The sequence below is a fragment of the Lampris incognitus genome, chromosome 20 (genome assembly GCF_029633865.1).
Source record: "Lampris incognitus isolate fLamInc1 chromosome 20, fLamInc1.hap2, whole genome shotgun sequence".
In the NCBI taxonomy this organism is placed as follows: domain Eukaryota; kingdom Metazoa; phylum Chordata; class Actinopteri; order Lampriformes; family Lampridae; genus Lampris; species Lampris incognitus.
Window position 1 is genome coordinate 10,979,893 of NC_079230.1, and position 18,505 is coordinate 10,998,397.

General features: G+C 43.2%; 1 pseudogene; it reads right to left on the reverse strand.

Annotated features, from left to right (window-relative positions):
- The window catches only part of LOC130130988 (dynein axonemal heavy chain 2-like), a 334,340-nt pseudogene that overhangs the window by 75,389 nt on the left and 240,446 nt on the right, over positions 1 to 18,505 (reverse strand).

The window sequence follows — 18,505 nt, forward strand, 5'->3', positions numbered from 1 at the left end:
TATATTTCATCTCTTGGCCAAATTATACACAGTTATGGAATAAATTTCCATGCTGATGATACTCAGCTCTATCTTCCTATAAGGGCCGATGATCATACTCAAATGACTTGGCCTGCTTGGCTGCTGTGAAAAAGTGGATGTCACTAAACCTTCTGCTTTTACATTCAGATAAAACCGAGATCCTGGTCATTGGCCCTGCCAGACATAGATGCCAATTTGATTCACAAAGTATGGCAGCCAAAAATCTAGGTGTTACGTTTAATCCCAGCCTTTCCTTTGATAAGTACATTAAAGAAATCACCAAAACTGCCTTTATTTCACTTAGGTAACATGGCTAAAATTCGGTCTTTCCTGTCCATGGCTGACGCAGAAATCAATACATGCATTTGTTTCATTCAGTCTTGATTACTGTAATGTGTTTTCAGGTCTGCCACATTCTAGTACTAAAAGTCTTCAGAAGGTTCAAAATGTTGCAGCTAGAATCCTAACTAAAACGAGAAAATTTAACCATATTACCCAATTCTTGCTTCCCTTCATTAGCTTCCTATCCACGTTAGATCAGACTTCAAGGTGCTTCTGCTGACTTATAAAATCCTAAATGGGCTTGCCCCATCTTATCTGCCTGATCTCCTTGAACCGTACATTCCATCTCAAGCTCTTTGCTCTCAAAATACAGGGCTCCTGTGTGTACCCAAATTGAAAAAGAAGACAGCACGTGGCAAGTCCTTTTCCTATCGGACCCTGTTCTTGTGGAATAACCTGTGTGCTGCCATCAGACAATAAGTCTGTTGAGTCCTTTAAATCCAGACTTAAAACTCAAACTCATCTTTTTGCCTTAGCCTACAAATAGTTGCCTTTAAGATGAGTGCTTCACAACCTATACTGCATGGCGGGTCGGTTTCTGTCTCAATGAATTTACCAACCACTGTTCTGCCGATGAGATTATAGACGATTGAAAACTGCCCTCTTTTCTTACACGTCTTTTCTCTCTCTCTGAATGATATCTTCTCTTTTCTCTTCTTGTGTGTGTGTGTGTGTGTGAGAATGGTGTGATGCGAGTCTCCCTTGTGTGCACATGCAGTCTGTCCTCCTCCTAGGTATCCATGGTGATGGTGGTTGCCACCTGAACACTGCTTGGTATCCCCCTCAGCACATTTTCTTTTTATATCTTACAAAGCCATATCATTTTGTTATCCTGTTTCAATGTTATATCCCTCTCTCACTCAGATTTGTGACTAATTTTTTTTGTCAACATGGTGATGCTGGTCACGTGGCACGGATCCTGGGCTGTTCTGGTGGCGTCTGGACATTGCTTGGCATCCTCCCCATCATATTCTTCATATATTTTATAATTCCATTATAATTCTATTATCCTCTTTCAAAGTTGTATTCTGTAAATTGTGTAAACACAACAGCCATTGCACATTGTCCATCTTGGGAGAGAGATCCCTCCTCTGTTGTTCTCCCTGAGGTTTCTTTGTTAATGTTTTTTTTTAGGGAGTTGTTCCTTATCCAATGTGAGGGTGTAAGAACAGGATGTTGTATTGCTGTAAAGCCCCTGAGGCAAATTTGTAATTTCCGATACTGAGCTATACAAATAAAATCGACTTGACTTGATCCTAAGAGCAACAGGGGTTAAATAGGAAATAAACCTTTGATTATATTTTTTTCCTTAGGGTGGTAAAACTAATTGAACATTAAACAAAACAAAAGATTGCATCACACAGATGCTTTGATGGAGAAAAAACTTTTTTTGGCTTTCTTCCAGAGTTAAACGCACATTATGAGCAACCCCCCCCCACCCCCTGATTTGCTGATATTATATGAAGAAATACAACATACAGGCAGCTCTGTACTGTGTTGTCAACACACATTGGGTCCAGCACTGGAGACCAATAAAATATGACCCAAGTTAAAAGGGCAAGACGCCTAACACGAACTGCTGGATCAGCTGAAGCACAAACTGGTGTCCTGCTTTTTTCAAATGTGAACTTGCTGTAACCAAACCTGATTCGTGTTTACATTCATCATTTCAGCATTCAACACTTAGATGATCATTATTACTATCGGTTTATGGTTTGTGTTTTGAAGTCTAACATAGTGTTTGCTGATTTAATTTATTGATTGTACTAGCAGAGGTACCCGGCGTTGCCCGGGGAAAATGTTCTCACCAAAACAACCAACACGATCTGATCTTTACAATATAATCTATGATGAAATATGGGATAATGATATGATACATGTGATAAACGAATGTCAAATAAACAAATCTTAATAACGAAAATTATCAAATGTCAATTTTCAATCCACTCATCAAACTTCTTTGCCAATGTGTGTATTAAACACTCGGTGCTCAAGCGCCTCAGGGTAAACCACGCTGCGTGCCTTCAGGCTTGCATTGACAATGTTAGGTGTAGTGCCTCCCTTGACCACTGGAAGGATTTGCTGGAAGTCTCCACAAAGCATCACTGGAATGCGTCTTTCACAAATAAGTACATTTTTTACTTGGTTTTTGAAATATTTTTCAAACTGTGCAATCCTTGGAAAGTGCTGATTCTAAAGTCACCTTTCTTTTTGTTCTACAATGAGTATTTCTGGAGTTTTAAGCGAACATACAAACATACACTCTCGCTTTATATATATATATAAGATTTAGTTTTTTAGGGAGCCAAATTCAGTTTAGGTTGTCATTCCAGCTTTAATCAAATTATTTTAGCATTTTTAGTCATCATTTTTTACATTTTCCAAGAACGGTTAATAGATAAAAACTGTGGTGCCTGCAGAACGTTTTGAATGAGGAGGCCAAAGAGGGTCCAGTGACTTTTGGGCGTTGTTGTCACAGCTCTGGCCATGACTCTGGATTTCCCATATGTTTCTCTGTGTTCCTACCTTCCTTTTGCTTGCTCCCCCATTTGTCTCACTGTGTCTGTCTGTCAGTGTGTGTGTGTGTGGCATGGGTGCGGCTCACTCCCTCTCTCCTGGCTCCCGCTTCACCTCACCTGTCTGCAACGACTCATCAGCGCTCCAGGATAAGAACCCAGCTCTCCTTCCACTCACTGCCAGATTGTTCAGCCTGTTTCTGTGGTTACAACTCTCTCGGCCGCTCTCACACCAGTTGCTTGAGTTATATTTTTTCCCAACTTGCCTTCTCTGCATCTCCTTGTGTCTGTTGATCTCACTGTGTCTTCCTGTGTTCAGGATTACCTCTGTCCACCCACGCCACGTCTGCCTGCCTGCTTCACCAGCTCACTGGATTGCCAACAAGTCTGTCCAGCCTGGCCTCACCTTCCATACCGTCTCCCTGGACAGCCTTTCCAACCAGCCAACTATCCACACCTTCACCAACCACCTTTTACAGTCTACAGTAAATCCACATTTGTACCGCCAACCTAGTGTCTGTATCTTCTTTTGGGTCCAAAGAAAACCAAACCATGACAGTTACCACTCAAACTGATCTTAAAATTTGGTGCTTTTTCTTTATAATACATCCATCCATTCATTGCTCTCAGGGTCGTAGGGATGCTGGAGCCTATCCCAGCAGTCATTGGACGGCAGGTGGGGAGACACCCTGGACAGGCCACCAGTCCATCACAGGGCTGACACACACACACACACACACACACACACACACACACACACCTAGGGACAATTTAGTATGGCCAATTCACCTGACCTACATGTCTTTGGACTGTGGGAAGAAACCGGAGCACCTGGAGGAAACCCACACAGACATGGGGAGAACATGCAAACTCCACACACAGGATGACCCGGGATGACCCCCAAGGTTGGACTACCCCAGGGTTCGAACCCAGGACCTTCTTGCTGTGAGGCAACCGCGTTAACCACTGTGCCGCCTTTTATAATACAACTGCAGCTTATGTGGCTGTGCAATCAACAGCATAGACATTTGGTAAATGAATGTAAATGAGTATTTGGGTATGGGAGAAGAAACCAGTTTGAAGTCATTGATAAGTGAAAATATTGTTCTCACCTACCCAATTCCCTACTCTCCTCTTGCTCTCAACCATTTTTTTTCAACATGAGGGATTTTGGAGTACTTAATGCTTAAAACGAATGTTAGATTACACATTAAAGCAACTTTGAAATATATAAAACAATGGATAAAAACATTAAGAAACTCACAAGAGTTTCTGTTTGAGTGTGTGTATGTGCGTGCTGACGCGTTTGTGTGAGCTTGAGAATATGTGCACTGTATATGTGGATTACACAAACCACAGCAAACAATAATAAGTTGTTCACTTGCATGTGAAATGAGAGGCCCAGTTTTCATGAAAGCGACAAGTGGCAATAGGACGACCTGGTATTTCTTGTTAGATAAAATGTGGCGTCTAAATCTAACGTTGTGTCGTTAGGGCAACAATTCAAATGGACTCACTGGAAAGCGGCTGAAAACTGTTGCGTAACCGAGTCCTCGCTCTCCACTCCGAGAGCACTCCAAAGACACTACATCGTGGCTGACCCACTTTGGTTCTTCTCCAAAGTCCTAGGTGTCCACACCTTGAATAGAAGGTGAATACACTACAACTAAACACAAGTGATTAATTTCTCAACCACCTTTATCGACATGAAAGGGACCATCCGTTTTTTTCTCCGTACGTTTCGAGGACTAACATCTATTTATAGGTATTATGAAACAGGAGAGAGCAGTGGTGGAGTGATAGGGGTGAGACAGGGGCACATGGGAGAGGCTTAGAGAGGGAATGAGAGGAATTGAGAGGAGATGAGAGGAAGGGAGAAGAAGAACAGAGGACAGAACAGCAAGGTCTAGAGAGGAGAGAAGACAGCAGGTTTAGGAGAGGAGGGAGGAGGCCAGGACCTATAGCATACCTTGTAGTGCATATAATGTCTACTCCCCCCTTTACAGTGTGTAAGCAGGGCAGCTGGTAGCTACCTGAAGAGCTCACCCACTGGACTCACACAGAGCACGATGTGGAGGTTGTTCCTGACTCGCTCTATCAGGTAGGCGAACATGGCGTCGTGCATTTCTGTCACATTGTCCCTCCTGGCAGAGTCTGACAAGGAGCTACACACGTGGATAGAGAAAGCTACTTGTTAAAGTCTCCAGGTTGTAACTGCATTATAGTGCAACCTGTTCAAATTGCTGGTGTTAACGCATACTGCTTCATTTTGGTAGATTTTGAGTATGTTTTCACTGTTACACTGGTCAAGCTCTTGATATATTTCTGACCATATGTAACAGTTGAATACGTGTTTAAATCTGTTTCGTTTACAGCTGTGATTCTTAAAATATGTGATGAATTCTAAGTTACGAATGGTTATAAGAAGGCTATTTTTGTCTGTCTTTAAAGGCCTACCTGGTAATGCCCCGCGGACCCACCACCAGTGGGGATGAGCATTGGGGTAGGGTGTAATGCAGGCCGGCCGGCGGGCAAAGGTGGGGACCGGGGCGTGCCGACTTCCGGCATCGCAGACTGGTCCAGGAGAACCAACTGGGAGGAGACCCTGGGGTAGATTCAGAAGTTGCTGGAGGGACTACATGTCCATTCTGGCCTGGGAACGCCTTGGGATCCCCCAGGAGTAGCTGGAGGGCGTTGCTGGGGGGAGGGACGTCTGGAGTGCCCTACTTAGCTTGCTGCCACCGCGACCAGACCCTGGAGAAGCGGCTGAAGATGAGAGATGAGAGAGTGGCAAATACAGAGGGAGTCAGAAGTTGTACAACAGTCAGCAGAGGGGTATGAATGTAAACCCTTGCGTTAAAAAAAATTATAGTAAAATTAAATAAAAAATGGCAGTACTGATTCCAGCTATCTTAATGTCTGCTGGCTGGGTTCTTTAATGTGGCAAACATTTGAGATCAAATGTGTTCAAAGTCCCTATGACGGACACAGGTTTGATAGAATTTAAACCATTTGGTTCATTAGTGATGTTCTGGCCAAACTTATATTTTGATATCAAATATGTAAACAAGCAACAAAAAAAAAACAACAACAAAAAAAATCATAAATGGACAAGATAGAATTAAACAGAGAAAATATGTCTGTTAGACAGATACTGAAAGAGTTACGTAAGAGTAAGAATTAGCAGACCTGCAAACCAAAGATGACAGATATTGATAGACAGTCAAATGAATCAAGACAAACCAATAGACTGACTGACAGATGCACACGCACGCACACACATATCGACTGACCTATAGATTAAAAAAAACAACAACAACCAAACAAACCACTTATAGTTATTCTAGGACAAAGCATTACCTCACAGGGTCGTCTACACATCTGACCTCCAGCAGGCCAGTAGCAGGGCAGGCTGGAACGCAGGAAGTACCTCATCAAACTTGTCCTGCTTGTACAGGTTTGGCACCTCTCCAGAACTCAGGATGTTGTCAGTGTCTTCCAGCAAGGACTCAACTACAATTTGGGTGTCGTTGAACAGAAACACGGTGGGCTTGTTATCCACACCAGTCAGACAATACAGCCTTTTCATGTCTGGGGATGAGGACAGTGTAGTCACAATCATGGTGACTAAAAACAAGAGAGTGGAAGAGACTGGCAGTATTCTCTTGTATGTAGGGCATTTCCTCTCTGCTGTGGCAAAATGGGGAATAAAGAGACATACACGCATCGAACCCAAGCCCATGTTTGCAGGTGCTTTGAAGAGGGACACCTTGTGAGGGGGAACAGTTAGGTTCAAGTGTACGGTAAAGACAGTCAAATAAGTTGCCTGTCACAAAATCAAGACTCCTGATATAGGCAGTGTCTAGCCATTCGATAATTAATTACCAGAGATTTGAACATTAGATATCAAGTGTGTCACAGTCCAGTATACACATAATGCAGTTGACGCACAGTCCAGCATGACACAGTCGGTTAACTCCTCTCTCTCTCTCCAAACACACACATATAAAGGAGAGAGGTTAACTTTGCACTGGTGTCCCTGGAAAGCCAGATGAGTCATTCCTGACTACCTCTGCTGCTTGAACCACTGCACAAATTGCACCTGAATGCAAAACGATGACACTCTACACGAACAGCATGAGCCTCGGTTTGCCAAAGCAAAAGGATGCCTCCAATGAGTCCTCTTCTTTCTAGCAGCCAGCATGCATCAAACACGTTTGAAAAAAATCAACAAAGCTGAGAGTGGTCAGTGTGTTGGAAGGACCGTGGCAGCCAGAAATAGTTGTTATATGAATGTCAAGGACAGCTGTAGCCTAAAGTTTATGAGCAGGGGCTTTAGACTAGAAGGCAGCTGACTGTATCTATGATCTGGCTTGTGAACAGCCACCCGCGGGATGTGAGAAAGAGACGCTCTCCTTCAATACGCACAACTTTGTCCATGTACCCTCAAACAAACCAACTACCCATCCAGCCCCCACCCCTCAAGCCGTTGTGGTGGTGCTGGTCAGACGAATGTGTAAAATCATAGTAATGTGTTGCCGACATGTGCTCACTAAGCTTTGCCTGAATGACTGCTGAGGGGCGGCAAGGCTCAGGAGGTAGAGCGGGTCATCTAGTAATCGGAAGGTTGCTGGTTTGATCCCCGGCTCCTCCATAGAGTGTGTTGAAGTGTCCTTGAGCAAGACACTGAATCCCTAACTGCTCCTAATGAGCAGGTTGGCACCTTGCATGGTAGCCCCATCAGTGTATGAATGTGTGTGCGAAAGGGTGACTGTGAGGCATACACTGTAAGGTGCTTTGAGTGGTCAGTAAACTAGAAAAGGAGCTATATAAATGCAGTCCCTTTATTTACCATTTATAAATGAAGGTTAAGAATAAACACTGGAAAAAGATCAGCTTGATTATTTGACAGAGATGAATAAATAAGAATTACATCTGCCTTCAGATCCAAAACATCAGTTTGTTTGCTAATAAGCTCTGGAACAGCAACACAGTTCAAAAGGAGCTACTTGTTAAAGAGGTCTAAATACAAGACGACAGCAAATAACTGTGACAAATAGCGTGTGTATAAAGTGTTCCTTTTAGTGCAGATCAGCAACATAAGGGCGGCAGTCTGAGACAATTAATATTTAACACTCAGACAGCCACAGCAATATAATTCACTGCAATTATGTGCAAAACAAATGTCATGCTGCTGGCAAGTCACCCATATAGCTATAAATTGATTTCTCTCATGCAAGCACAAGCATCTCCATCCCATCTTTACATTGTGATTTGGATAATTGTACAGCCATGCAGCTGCCACAGCTCGACAGGGAATGGTGAGGCATTAGCAGCACATGCAATGCTCCCCTTCAAGCCGTGGTCTCTGACAGAGGATGGCTGAAAGCCGTGTGGCTCTGCTGTTTCGATCTGAAGTGACATTTTCATAGCCATGTGTGGCAGGAGGGTATGCTGTTAATGTAATGGTCTAGAGAAAGTGAGATGCAGGAGATAGTCATCTGGCCAATGAGGAACACCTTTATGCATTTAACCTCTCTCCCTATCCATGGCCGCTTTCTGCTTCTGGTGTGGGAAGATGGTGGCGCGAATCCACATTTGCGGTGGCCTCACCCAGTACTGCTGTGGGAAGATGGTGGCGTGAATCATATTTGTGGCAGCTTCACCCAGTACCATCCATGCAGTGTCTTTGTCCAGGTGTGCGTCTAAGTTGTCTTCGTTTGTTGGCTGGGAGAGCTTGGTTTACTACGTCCTGTGGGCCCAGGGGGGACGTAGCGTGTGGGAGGATCACGCTATTCCTCCCAGTTCCCCCTCCCCCCTGAACAGGCACCCCAACCCACCAGAGGAGGCACTAGTGCAGCGACTAGGACACACACCCGCATCTGGCTTCCCACCCGCAGACACAGTCGATTGTGTCTGTAGGGACGCCTGACCAAGCCAGAGTTAACATGGGGATTCAAACCAGCGTTTCCCGTGTTGGTAGGCAACGGAATAGACTGCTACGCTGCCTTGATGCCCCTGAAAAGGGAATCTTAATGAAGTACTGCGCATGTTGTTCGACTGTGGCATGTGACTGTGTTAAATATTTTGTATAGGTCAACCAGAATACTCCTCTCACGAGGTGTTGTTATTTAGAGTAGCTAAACTGGATTCCATGATCTCCCAAGGTGCCTCTCCATAGTTTATAGATTTTGTGGTCATTTCCCATTTATTGCATATGGCCTAGCTCGCTCTCTTTCAGGCCCCTCCCCTCTCGTGGAGGTCTCACCTTGATGTAGCAGACGAATAATCTCTTACTGTCTCTGAAGTTCTGTTTGCAGTACTGCTTAGTGACCTCCACCTGGAACACCTGGCACTCACAGATGTAGGCGGCCATCTTGAACAGACTCTGCTTGATTCCCAAACACCAAACATAAGCATGTTGCCTATGTGCTGATCACACACACCACACAGGTTACTGGGGGGGAAACACACACAGACACACACAGGCTGAGATGCATGTACAATTTAAGACGAAACAATGTGTCTGCACAGCAGGGTTTTTCATGTTTTTTTGGAGAGGCTTAGCTGTGAGGTAGATGGGTTTCACGCTGTGAAAGGGGATTGAATACTTTAGGAGGATGGAAAACTATTGGAAATCACTCTTTGGCTTTGTGCAGGGAAACCATATTTAAAAAGACGGAATATTTCATACAAAAGTGGTAAAAGAGTAAAACAGTGAAGAGGTGAGCTGTCAGAGTGACCCCATTACGAGAAAAACCCATTTTGTTTGAGCAGATATGTGCATAAATCAATGGATTAGTTGGAGTAGATGGCAACGGCAAAGACCACACAAGACACAGACACACACACACGAAGTATGCCTATGTGAAATATGCTCTTAAAACAGCCCAACAACATTTATCTCCATTTATCATTTGCATGCCCCCTGAAAGGATGACTTTCTAAAGTCAATCAATGCTCCCTCAACACTAACTCAGGGTCAGAATATTCTGACAATTTACTGCAAATTAACCCATCCTAGCCGTCATCAGTGTAGTTAGGAGCCGTGGGCTGCCGCCTTCATGCTGCACACGGGGACCAACTTCACTTCTTCTTTCTGTTGCCTTGCTCAGGGGCACAGACAGGAGTACTAATCCTAACATGCATGTTTCTTTTGATGGTGGGGGGAAACTGGAGCACCCGGAGAAAACCCACTGCAGACACAGAGAGAACATGCAAACTCCACATCGAGGACGACCGAGGAGGACCCCCATGGTTGGACAACCCCAGAGTTCGAACCCAGGACCTTCGTGCTGTGAGGCAACAGCCCTAACCGTTGGGCCACCGTGCTGCCCAAGTGAGCATGCATTTTGTTTCATAGTAATGTTTATTTAAGTTCAGTTAGTTTTGCTCTTTAGCAGAGCTAATGATCCCTTTAGGTAGGTGAAAAAAAATCTACATTTGTCTACAATCCTACAGCTTTCATTTTTACCTCTACCTCCATGCCCGTGTTATCATCAGCACCAATAACACTGCCAAACTGTTAGTTCTTGCACTCTGCAGAAATATACATTCCATGATTCCCTTACTTACTTGTAAACTCTCATATGGACAAATACTTTCTTATAATTATCCTTAGATGTTCTTTTTTTCCTTACTTAAGAATGTTTTGTTTAAGATCTCTGCCTTTTTAAGCTTTAATATCCAACCAAGTCAAATTCTTTGTCTGCGCAAACTCACTCACCCACCAATGGAAAAACTTGGGCTTGGACTAACATCGTCACCAACTTGATGTACTCTCTTAGTTATCATCTTGAAAAACAACTGACTATATTTCCTTTTCGATCACAGACACACGCAATGAGGCAAGCTCTGAATTTCATTCGGCTGGATCTCTATTAAGCGAGAACAATCTTGCAAACTTGCACAAACATAGCTGTGGATCCATGTAAATGTGCAAAAAAAAAAACCAAACACCTGTGCACAAACAGATACAAACAAAGACAAACACACACACACACCAGCTATCACAATGGAGCCTTTCCTGTTGATGTGTGATGTTGCTTCAGTAATGCGGCGTCATTGATTTCTAGTCGAGTGCTGTAAGTGGCATATTGACAGCAGTGTGTGGGGAGCGCTGTCTGGCATAGAGAGCCCCTCTGTTTTGACTACAAGCTAGCTTTTAGCCATATCCCATGCAATGTTTCCACAGAGGCGTTCTCAATCTGTCTGAATCATGAAATTGGCAGATAACATACATGGCAAAGACATGTGGGGCGAGACACAAAAGCAGAAAAAAAATGGGGATCTGCTCCATTGATTGGGGTGATGGTACTGGACTGACTGAGTTGACAATGGCACATTGCTGTTGATGCTGTTGGGGATGCTGTCTGGGGAATGTGCTGCTCTGTCTGCTAAGAGAGGAACTGTCAGTTGAGCTGTGTATTTAAAGCCTGTCGGTAGGGGGTGCCAGATAAGTTTGCCTAAGGGCAGGGCTCAGTGTTTCCGTCTTTTATTTTTCAAAACCATCCAGCATGCCGAATTTCGTTACAAGAGGACACTTGCATAACCTCACACGAACAGGAACAACTTTTGGATCCCTGGAAATATAAAATCCAGGTTAAAATCAGTTTAAAAATCTGGGTATTTTTTGGTGAAAATCGGTAAATACCGAAAACGCTGAGCCTTGCCTAAGGAATACCTAAGGGTCACGAGTCCGAACCCCAGGATTGGCTGGGTGATCCTAGTTGAACCTGGGCTGACAATTAAATATACTACTTGTATCAGGATACCAGATACAACCAATGTGTGTTGTGTCCTTGTGTGAAGTATTCTATCAACACCAATCTGCGCAAGTTTGGCCGTAGAATCTGCAGTGTCTCATCTGGATAACGTGGTGCATCATTTTCTCACACACATTCCCTCCTGCCCACGGCACATGTCGGTAGAGCGTAACAAGTGGCAGACGGTCAGCACATACTGAGATAATAGCACAGTGATATCAATAACATCAAGGATTGCAACCGAGAAAAAAGCAACCACTCACCTTCCATCATCTTGAAGAACATCCCAGAAAGCATTAATAGAAGACTCTCAAAATTATCATCAAATGAGTCCATCTTCAATGAAGCTACACCTCCATACCAAGATGCATTACAAAAGAGCGGATACAATTTTAAGCTCAAGTACAACCCACCATTAAACACTGACTGCCAGCAGATCAACAAACGTAGCAGAAAATGAAACATCATCTGACACAACCCACCCTACAGTGATACTGTGGCCACAAACATTGGTAAGCAGTTTTTTTTAACTTTGGATAAGTGCTTTACCCCGGACCATCAACTGAGGAAGATATTCAATAAGAACACCATCAAAATTAGTTATAGCTGCATGCCTAACTTTCAACAAATAATATTGTCCCACAACACAAGAATCATGAGCAAATCAATGACACCTTCATCACAATCGGACACCCCCCAACTGCAACTGCTGTGTGAACAACTCACGTCTCTTGGAAAGAAAATGCCAGACTACGGTGACGAGAGATGACAATGGCAAAATAGAGCCATACGTTGGCCTAACAGAGGGAACATTCAAAAAGAGGTTTAATGCACACATGTGTAGCTTTAGAAACAACCGTTTAAAGAATGTAATATCTTTAAGCCGTTATATTTGGTCATTGGCGGACAGAAACATCAATTATTCAACCACCTGGAAAATTCTCCCAAAGAACGAAGCATATTCAACCAGTAGTAAAATGTACAATCTATGTCTAACTGAAAAATATTTTATCATTCGCAAACCAGAAATATCCACATTGAATAACTGGAATGAATTGGCCAGCAGTTGTAGACATAGATATAAGCACCCATTTTTTAATTATAAATAAATCATGACAATAGACAAATACCATTAACCCCCTCCCCCCATTGGACCGTCAGCGACCACGTGAATTTTTTGAACGTTGCACCTCTCCCTTCCCCATTTGACGTTGTGCACATGATGTGCATGACGAGGCAGTAAATCATATGTTCTTTCCCGAGTAGCTTTATTGACAGCTGATAATTGCTTATGGCATGAAACAGGCTTGTACTGTCTCATAAGGAATTTACTTGACTCACTGGACTATACATATATACACTTTTTTTTTAATCCTAATGTTCCACTCCTCCTCTGTTGAGCACTTTTATCAACACCATTGATGTTTTCGGAAAAAACCCAACTATATATATATATATATATATATATATATAAATAAGGCACATATACTATATCAATCAAGAAACACCATAACATCATAAGACTACACACTTCTACATGGACACACCATATGAACTGTAATTACACTGCTTTACAAGCAGGCAAATATTTTTTCAACATCATGAACCTGATGGTCCAGTGCTTGAGGATGCATATGTATCCTGTGTCTCACACTGTGCTTATATGTCATCCTCAGCCTCACTCTCGGGATCTTCATTTGTCTCTCCTTCCTGCTCTGTGCCCTCACTTTGAAAACCAGTCTCTCCAACTAACAAGTCCTCAGGCTCTCTCTGTGGCACTCTGCACTTCCTGCTGTTTCTCTTCAGCACTCCAACTTGGAGAAACGTTTCATCACTCAACTAAGTGACTTCGTCAGTCTCAACTGACTGCAGGTGTCCCCCAACCTTACAAACAGCACAGTTTCATAATGACCAAAACCAACAATTGGTTTCAGACGCAAACAGATGTGACCATTAACCAGAGTTTCGATGGCCATGTGTACTATTCACAGAGGACTGGGGAATAGTTGCAATCACAGCATTGTAAGATGACAAAAGATGTACACTTAGCCCCCCCGGTTCCGGGATGGTGGTTTCCTCATCACATAGATGGCCACTTTGACTTCCCGTTCAAACCATCCTTCCTCCCTATCAAGGATGTGCACATCCTCATCCTTGAAAGAGTGGCCATTGGCCTGTAGATGGGTGTAGACTGTGGAGTCCTGGCCTGACGTGTTAGCTCTTCTGTGTTGTGCCATCCTCTTGGCCAGCATCCCCCAAGCATCGGGTCCTGCGGCAAAAACAGAGCAATATAGTGTTTGCTGTTAAGTCCTGGGAGGTTGCCGTGACTTGTACATCGGGGAAACTACTGGACCCATCAGCCTAAAAATTTTTGTGCACAGTTATGACTATGTTCAAGAACCTCTTGTGGTTGCAGTGTTTAAAAACCTTTGGAAAACGTTTGCTCTCACTATCGCCACTCCCTCTACTCACTCACGCTCTAGCTCGCTCGACCAACATTGCTCCCTGTAGCAGCATGCATGCGCAATGTTGATTTAGATCAGGCAGTGAAAGTTCTCATTATGTATTGGGGTATGAGTGTTGAAAGTAAACAAGTCGTTGAGCAAATCATTCACTACCGATCTCAGCACAGGCGAGCTGAAGGAACACAGGATGAGCCAAAAATAATTCACTTCATTCATCTCACCACCATGTTTGTTTAACAGACATCATGAGGGCGATGAGATGTGGAGGTGCCATAGAATCCAATGTTAAAACTCCGCTATAAAAATAAAATTTCAAGAGTAGGATTAAGCACAGTCACTGCTGGAAATCATCTCCGTAGCTACAATAAAACATGAGCTACGTTTTCTTCCTGTTGTTTTATTGCTTTAGAATGAATGAAAGTCATTTTCTTACATTCATTTAATGTCATGAAAAAACATAAGGGCCCCTTCTCCTGGTAGGCGAAAAACGGGGTGGTTTGTCGCTAAGTTGGAGCACCGAAGAAGGGGAGTTACACATGACGGAGATCTGCACTCTACCGAGCGCACTCTTGAAGTTGTTTTTGTGCCATGTGATGTGTGTGTGTGCAATCTGGTTGCTGAGTGACATAAAAGAAGATCTGATGGTGATGCTGCAATAGCTGCTACAGTGCGCAGTGGTGTGCATTGTGGTTGTTAAAGATTAGCTGTTTTGTTGGTGTTGATCCAGTAGTGCATATAGTGTGTGATAGTGCATTTTGTATGTGACTGTGTCGGCTGTATCATCACCAATATGAGAAATTTGTGCATGTGGGGGGTTCAGTTCATTACTGAAGGCCGTGACTGAAACCCCCACGGTACACTACTGAATCTGGGATTATGCTTATTAATATTGATAAAGTGAGAGCGATACCCTACTTTTGCAGCAGATAAAGCATGCTTGTATTTCAATAAACACTCAAGACAAGATGGGTAAAAAACTCCCAATTTTGATTTTTACCATTTCCATTCCAGTCCCTTGCGGGCCCACTTAAGAGCATGTGTCTCATCACTAAACCAGGTTGTAGGCCTCTTTAGTCACCTGGTAGTGAGAGATGGAACTGAATCCAGGAGACTAGAGAGGGCCACATTTAAGTCACTAGTGAGATTTCCAACAGAGTCAGTCGCTACAGTGAGAGGAGCCAAGACTTGAGGCAGCTGCTGGCCAAATGCAGCAACAGTGGATGGACCAATGTGGTGAGTGGCAATTATATCGGTGCCAACATTAACAGACAGGCCAACGATGCTTCAAATTTAATGAGAGAATGATCTGACACAGCAGATGTGCCTGGCAAGACAGTCAGATCAGAAACAGCTATCCCTTTAGATAAAATCAAATCAAGGGTGTTACGATTGTAATGAGTCGACTCTTGAACAAACTGAGTGAACCCAAAAGGATCAGCTAGTGCCAGAAAGGATTTACTTAGAGGACCGCCAGCCTTATTCAGATGAACACTGAAACCACCAAGAATTATAATCTCTCAGATTTTGCAACAAGACCTGAGATAAATTCTCCAAATTCGTCACTAAATAGCGAGTAGGGGCCAGGAGGTCGATAAGAGTATCACAACGTGGGCTAAGCTGAGTATTTGTGACTGAGGGAGACGGACTTAGAATAAGAGCCTCAAAATTTTTGAATTTAGATTCAAGTTTAAAAGTTAAATTGAAAATAGACCTAAATATTAAGGTGACACCCCAACAATGTTTATTTGCCTGAGCTACATGGACATAAGTATAGTCAGGTGGGGAAGCTTAATTTAAGGGGAAAAAAACATTTGGTCTCAGCCATGTTTTTTTTTTTTTTTACTACTTTATTAATCCCTGTGGGGAAATTCTTTCTCTGCATTTAACCCATCCTAGCTGTGTAGCTAGGAGAAGTGGGCAGCCGCCATGCAGCACCTGGAGACCAACTCCAGTTCTCCTTTCCATTGCCTTGGTCAGGGGCACAGACAGGAGTATCAACCCTTAAATGCATGTCTTTTTGATGGTGGGGAAAATCAGGGCACCTGGAGAAACCCACCACAGACACGGGGAGAACATGCAAACTCCACACAGAGGACGACCTGGGATGACGCCCAAGGTTGGACAACCCCGGGGTTCAAACCCAGGACCTTCTTGCTGTGAGGCAACAGTGCTAACCACTGGGCCACCGTGCCGCCGTTACGTTTCACATCACCCAATCACATCAACTCTATGTTAGAGAATCAGATCATTTATTAGTAAGGCTTCGAGATATAAGATAGAAGCCTGAGTGATATTAAAAACCACATGGTGGACTAACAACCAGTGATAAAAACGCAGGCGAGGCATGCAGTAGGTCTGTGCAGGGGTGATGAGATGAGCAAAATAGACATGACTTCTGTGAATAACATCAACATTGTGGTTCTTCGAAAAGGCTCCTCTAAAATGAAAGGGAAAATAAAGGAGGTGCTTCTGTGTGTCTCTGACAAGAAAACAGGATGGCAACAGCTTGAAAGGCTGCGTACAGAAGTGCGACGCATGTCCCCGAGTTACTGATGAGTTGCTTCCATAACGTCTTTGTGAAATACTCAGTTGATGTATGGCCTGCCACTACATATTGGATATCCATCCACCCACGGCTCTCAATGAGCCCAAACAACATGCAGAAGTGCATGTTGTTTGGGCTCATTGCCTTTCCCCTGAAAAACAATTGCACATTTGCAAAGGATTGATACTCAACTTTCTAGAGGATAATACCATGCGCAGCAGCTCTCAGAGAAATTATTGCCTGCATGAGCATAAAATTTGACGTGGCGGCGCAATGCATCAAACTATAACGTGGCTCTGTTGACGGTGCACACACACACACTCTCTCTCTCTCCCTGCTTCTTTCTCTTTGGAATGACCTGCAGCTGATTTCTCTCCGCTCATCATCGTGATAAAGGAGGAAGACTGAAGCAACGCGACACCCAGACAATGGCAGACAGACTAAATATTGCTGCGAGGGCCTTGTTAGTGCTACGGTGAGGTGTATTAAAGTTATGCATGCTTTTCAAGATTGATCAAGTCTTTGAAATAGCAAATCATCAAAGAAGCGCACATATCTTTGTATATTTATTTCTTACACATTAAAATCTTACTCAGATACCGCATAGCATCTCATAGTAATGGAAATAAAACATGTATAAATTTGAGGTAACTACCGTTGACTAGGCTTCCCCGTGATGCGTGGAAATGTGAGGAAGCTGAAGTGAGGGCCATTTTTTGCCTTTCTATTGCAGCTGATTTGGATGTGATTATGCAAGCTACTATAATGCTGAAGCTGTAGCAGCCTCGAAATGGATTGTAATTGAGTCATAGGGGATGCCTATCGATAGACTTCCAAACACAGGTCAATCCCATGTTAATGTGTTCTCTACCTACAGGTCAATAACACTACTCCATGTGGACACTGATGGAAAAAAAAACCCCAAGAATCTTAATGTTAGTATTCATGACCTGAAGACTGCACACACAAAAAGGAAAATGAAAAGAAAATGGTCAGAAAACTCTCATTCTTACGCCAGTTGAGTGAAAGAGTGACAGAAAGAGACAGACAGGGCGATAGAGGAAGCAAGAAAATGAGACAGAGAAAAAGAGAAAGAGAGAGTTACCTGAAGTACTCATGGATCCAGAGTCTGGTGATGCTCTGGTGTCATGGAAGTCTCTGTGAACTCTCAGCAGGCCCTGAAAAACCTCGAGGAAGGTAGAGACAGACGAATGACAAATAAAAGTCAAGTCAAGTTTATTTATATAGCACATTTAAAACAACCACAGTTGAACCAAAGTGCTGCACAAGCTTAAAATACAATATATATAGTATAAAAAAAAGAAAAAAATCCACTTTGTCTATCCCTAACCGTGTGTGCCCTCAGTCTGCCTCAGGGGTTCCAATAAGGTGGTTTATTGTATAACAGTGGCGTCTCTAGCACAGAAAGCCTGGTGGGGGACAATAAATTATATGGGCAGCATCCGACTCATCAATGAAACTACACACAATGAATCCAAACACAAATGTTCCTCATCAATGAATGACATCACAAAAGCACACATTAACATAACACGGCGCAGGAGTTAGCTGATGTGTAGACAGGGATATGAGTGACATCATCTATAACAGCATCTCACACAACTGAAATATTACCTTGTTATACAGCAGGGTTCCTCAATTAGTTTCCCCAAGGGCCAAATTGCATCATGCATGCCAAGCCAAAGGCCAAAACGTCTGGGTTTTTTTTTCCCATTGCACCAGCAAAAAAAAAAAAATTTATGTGCAGATGCTGTTGCTGCTATTACGATTATTATCATTAATTATTATTATTATAGTAGTAGTAGTAGTAGTAATGGTGGTAGTAGTAGT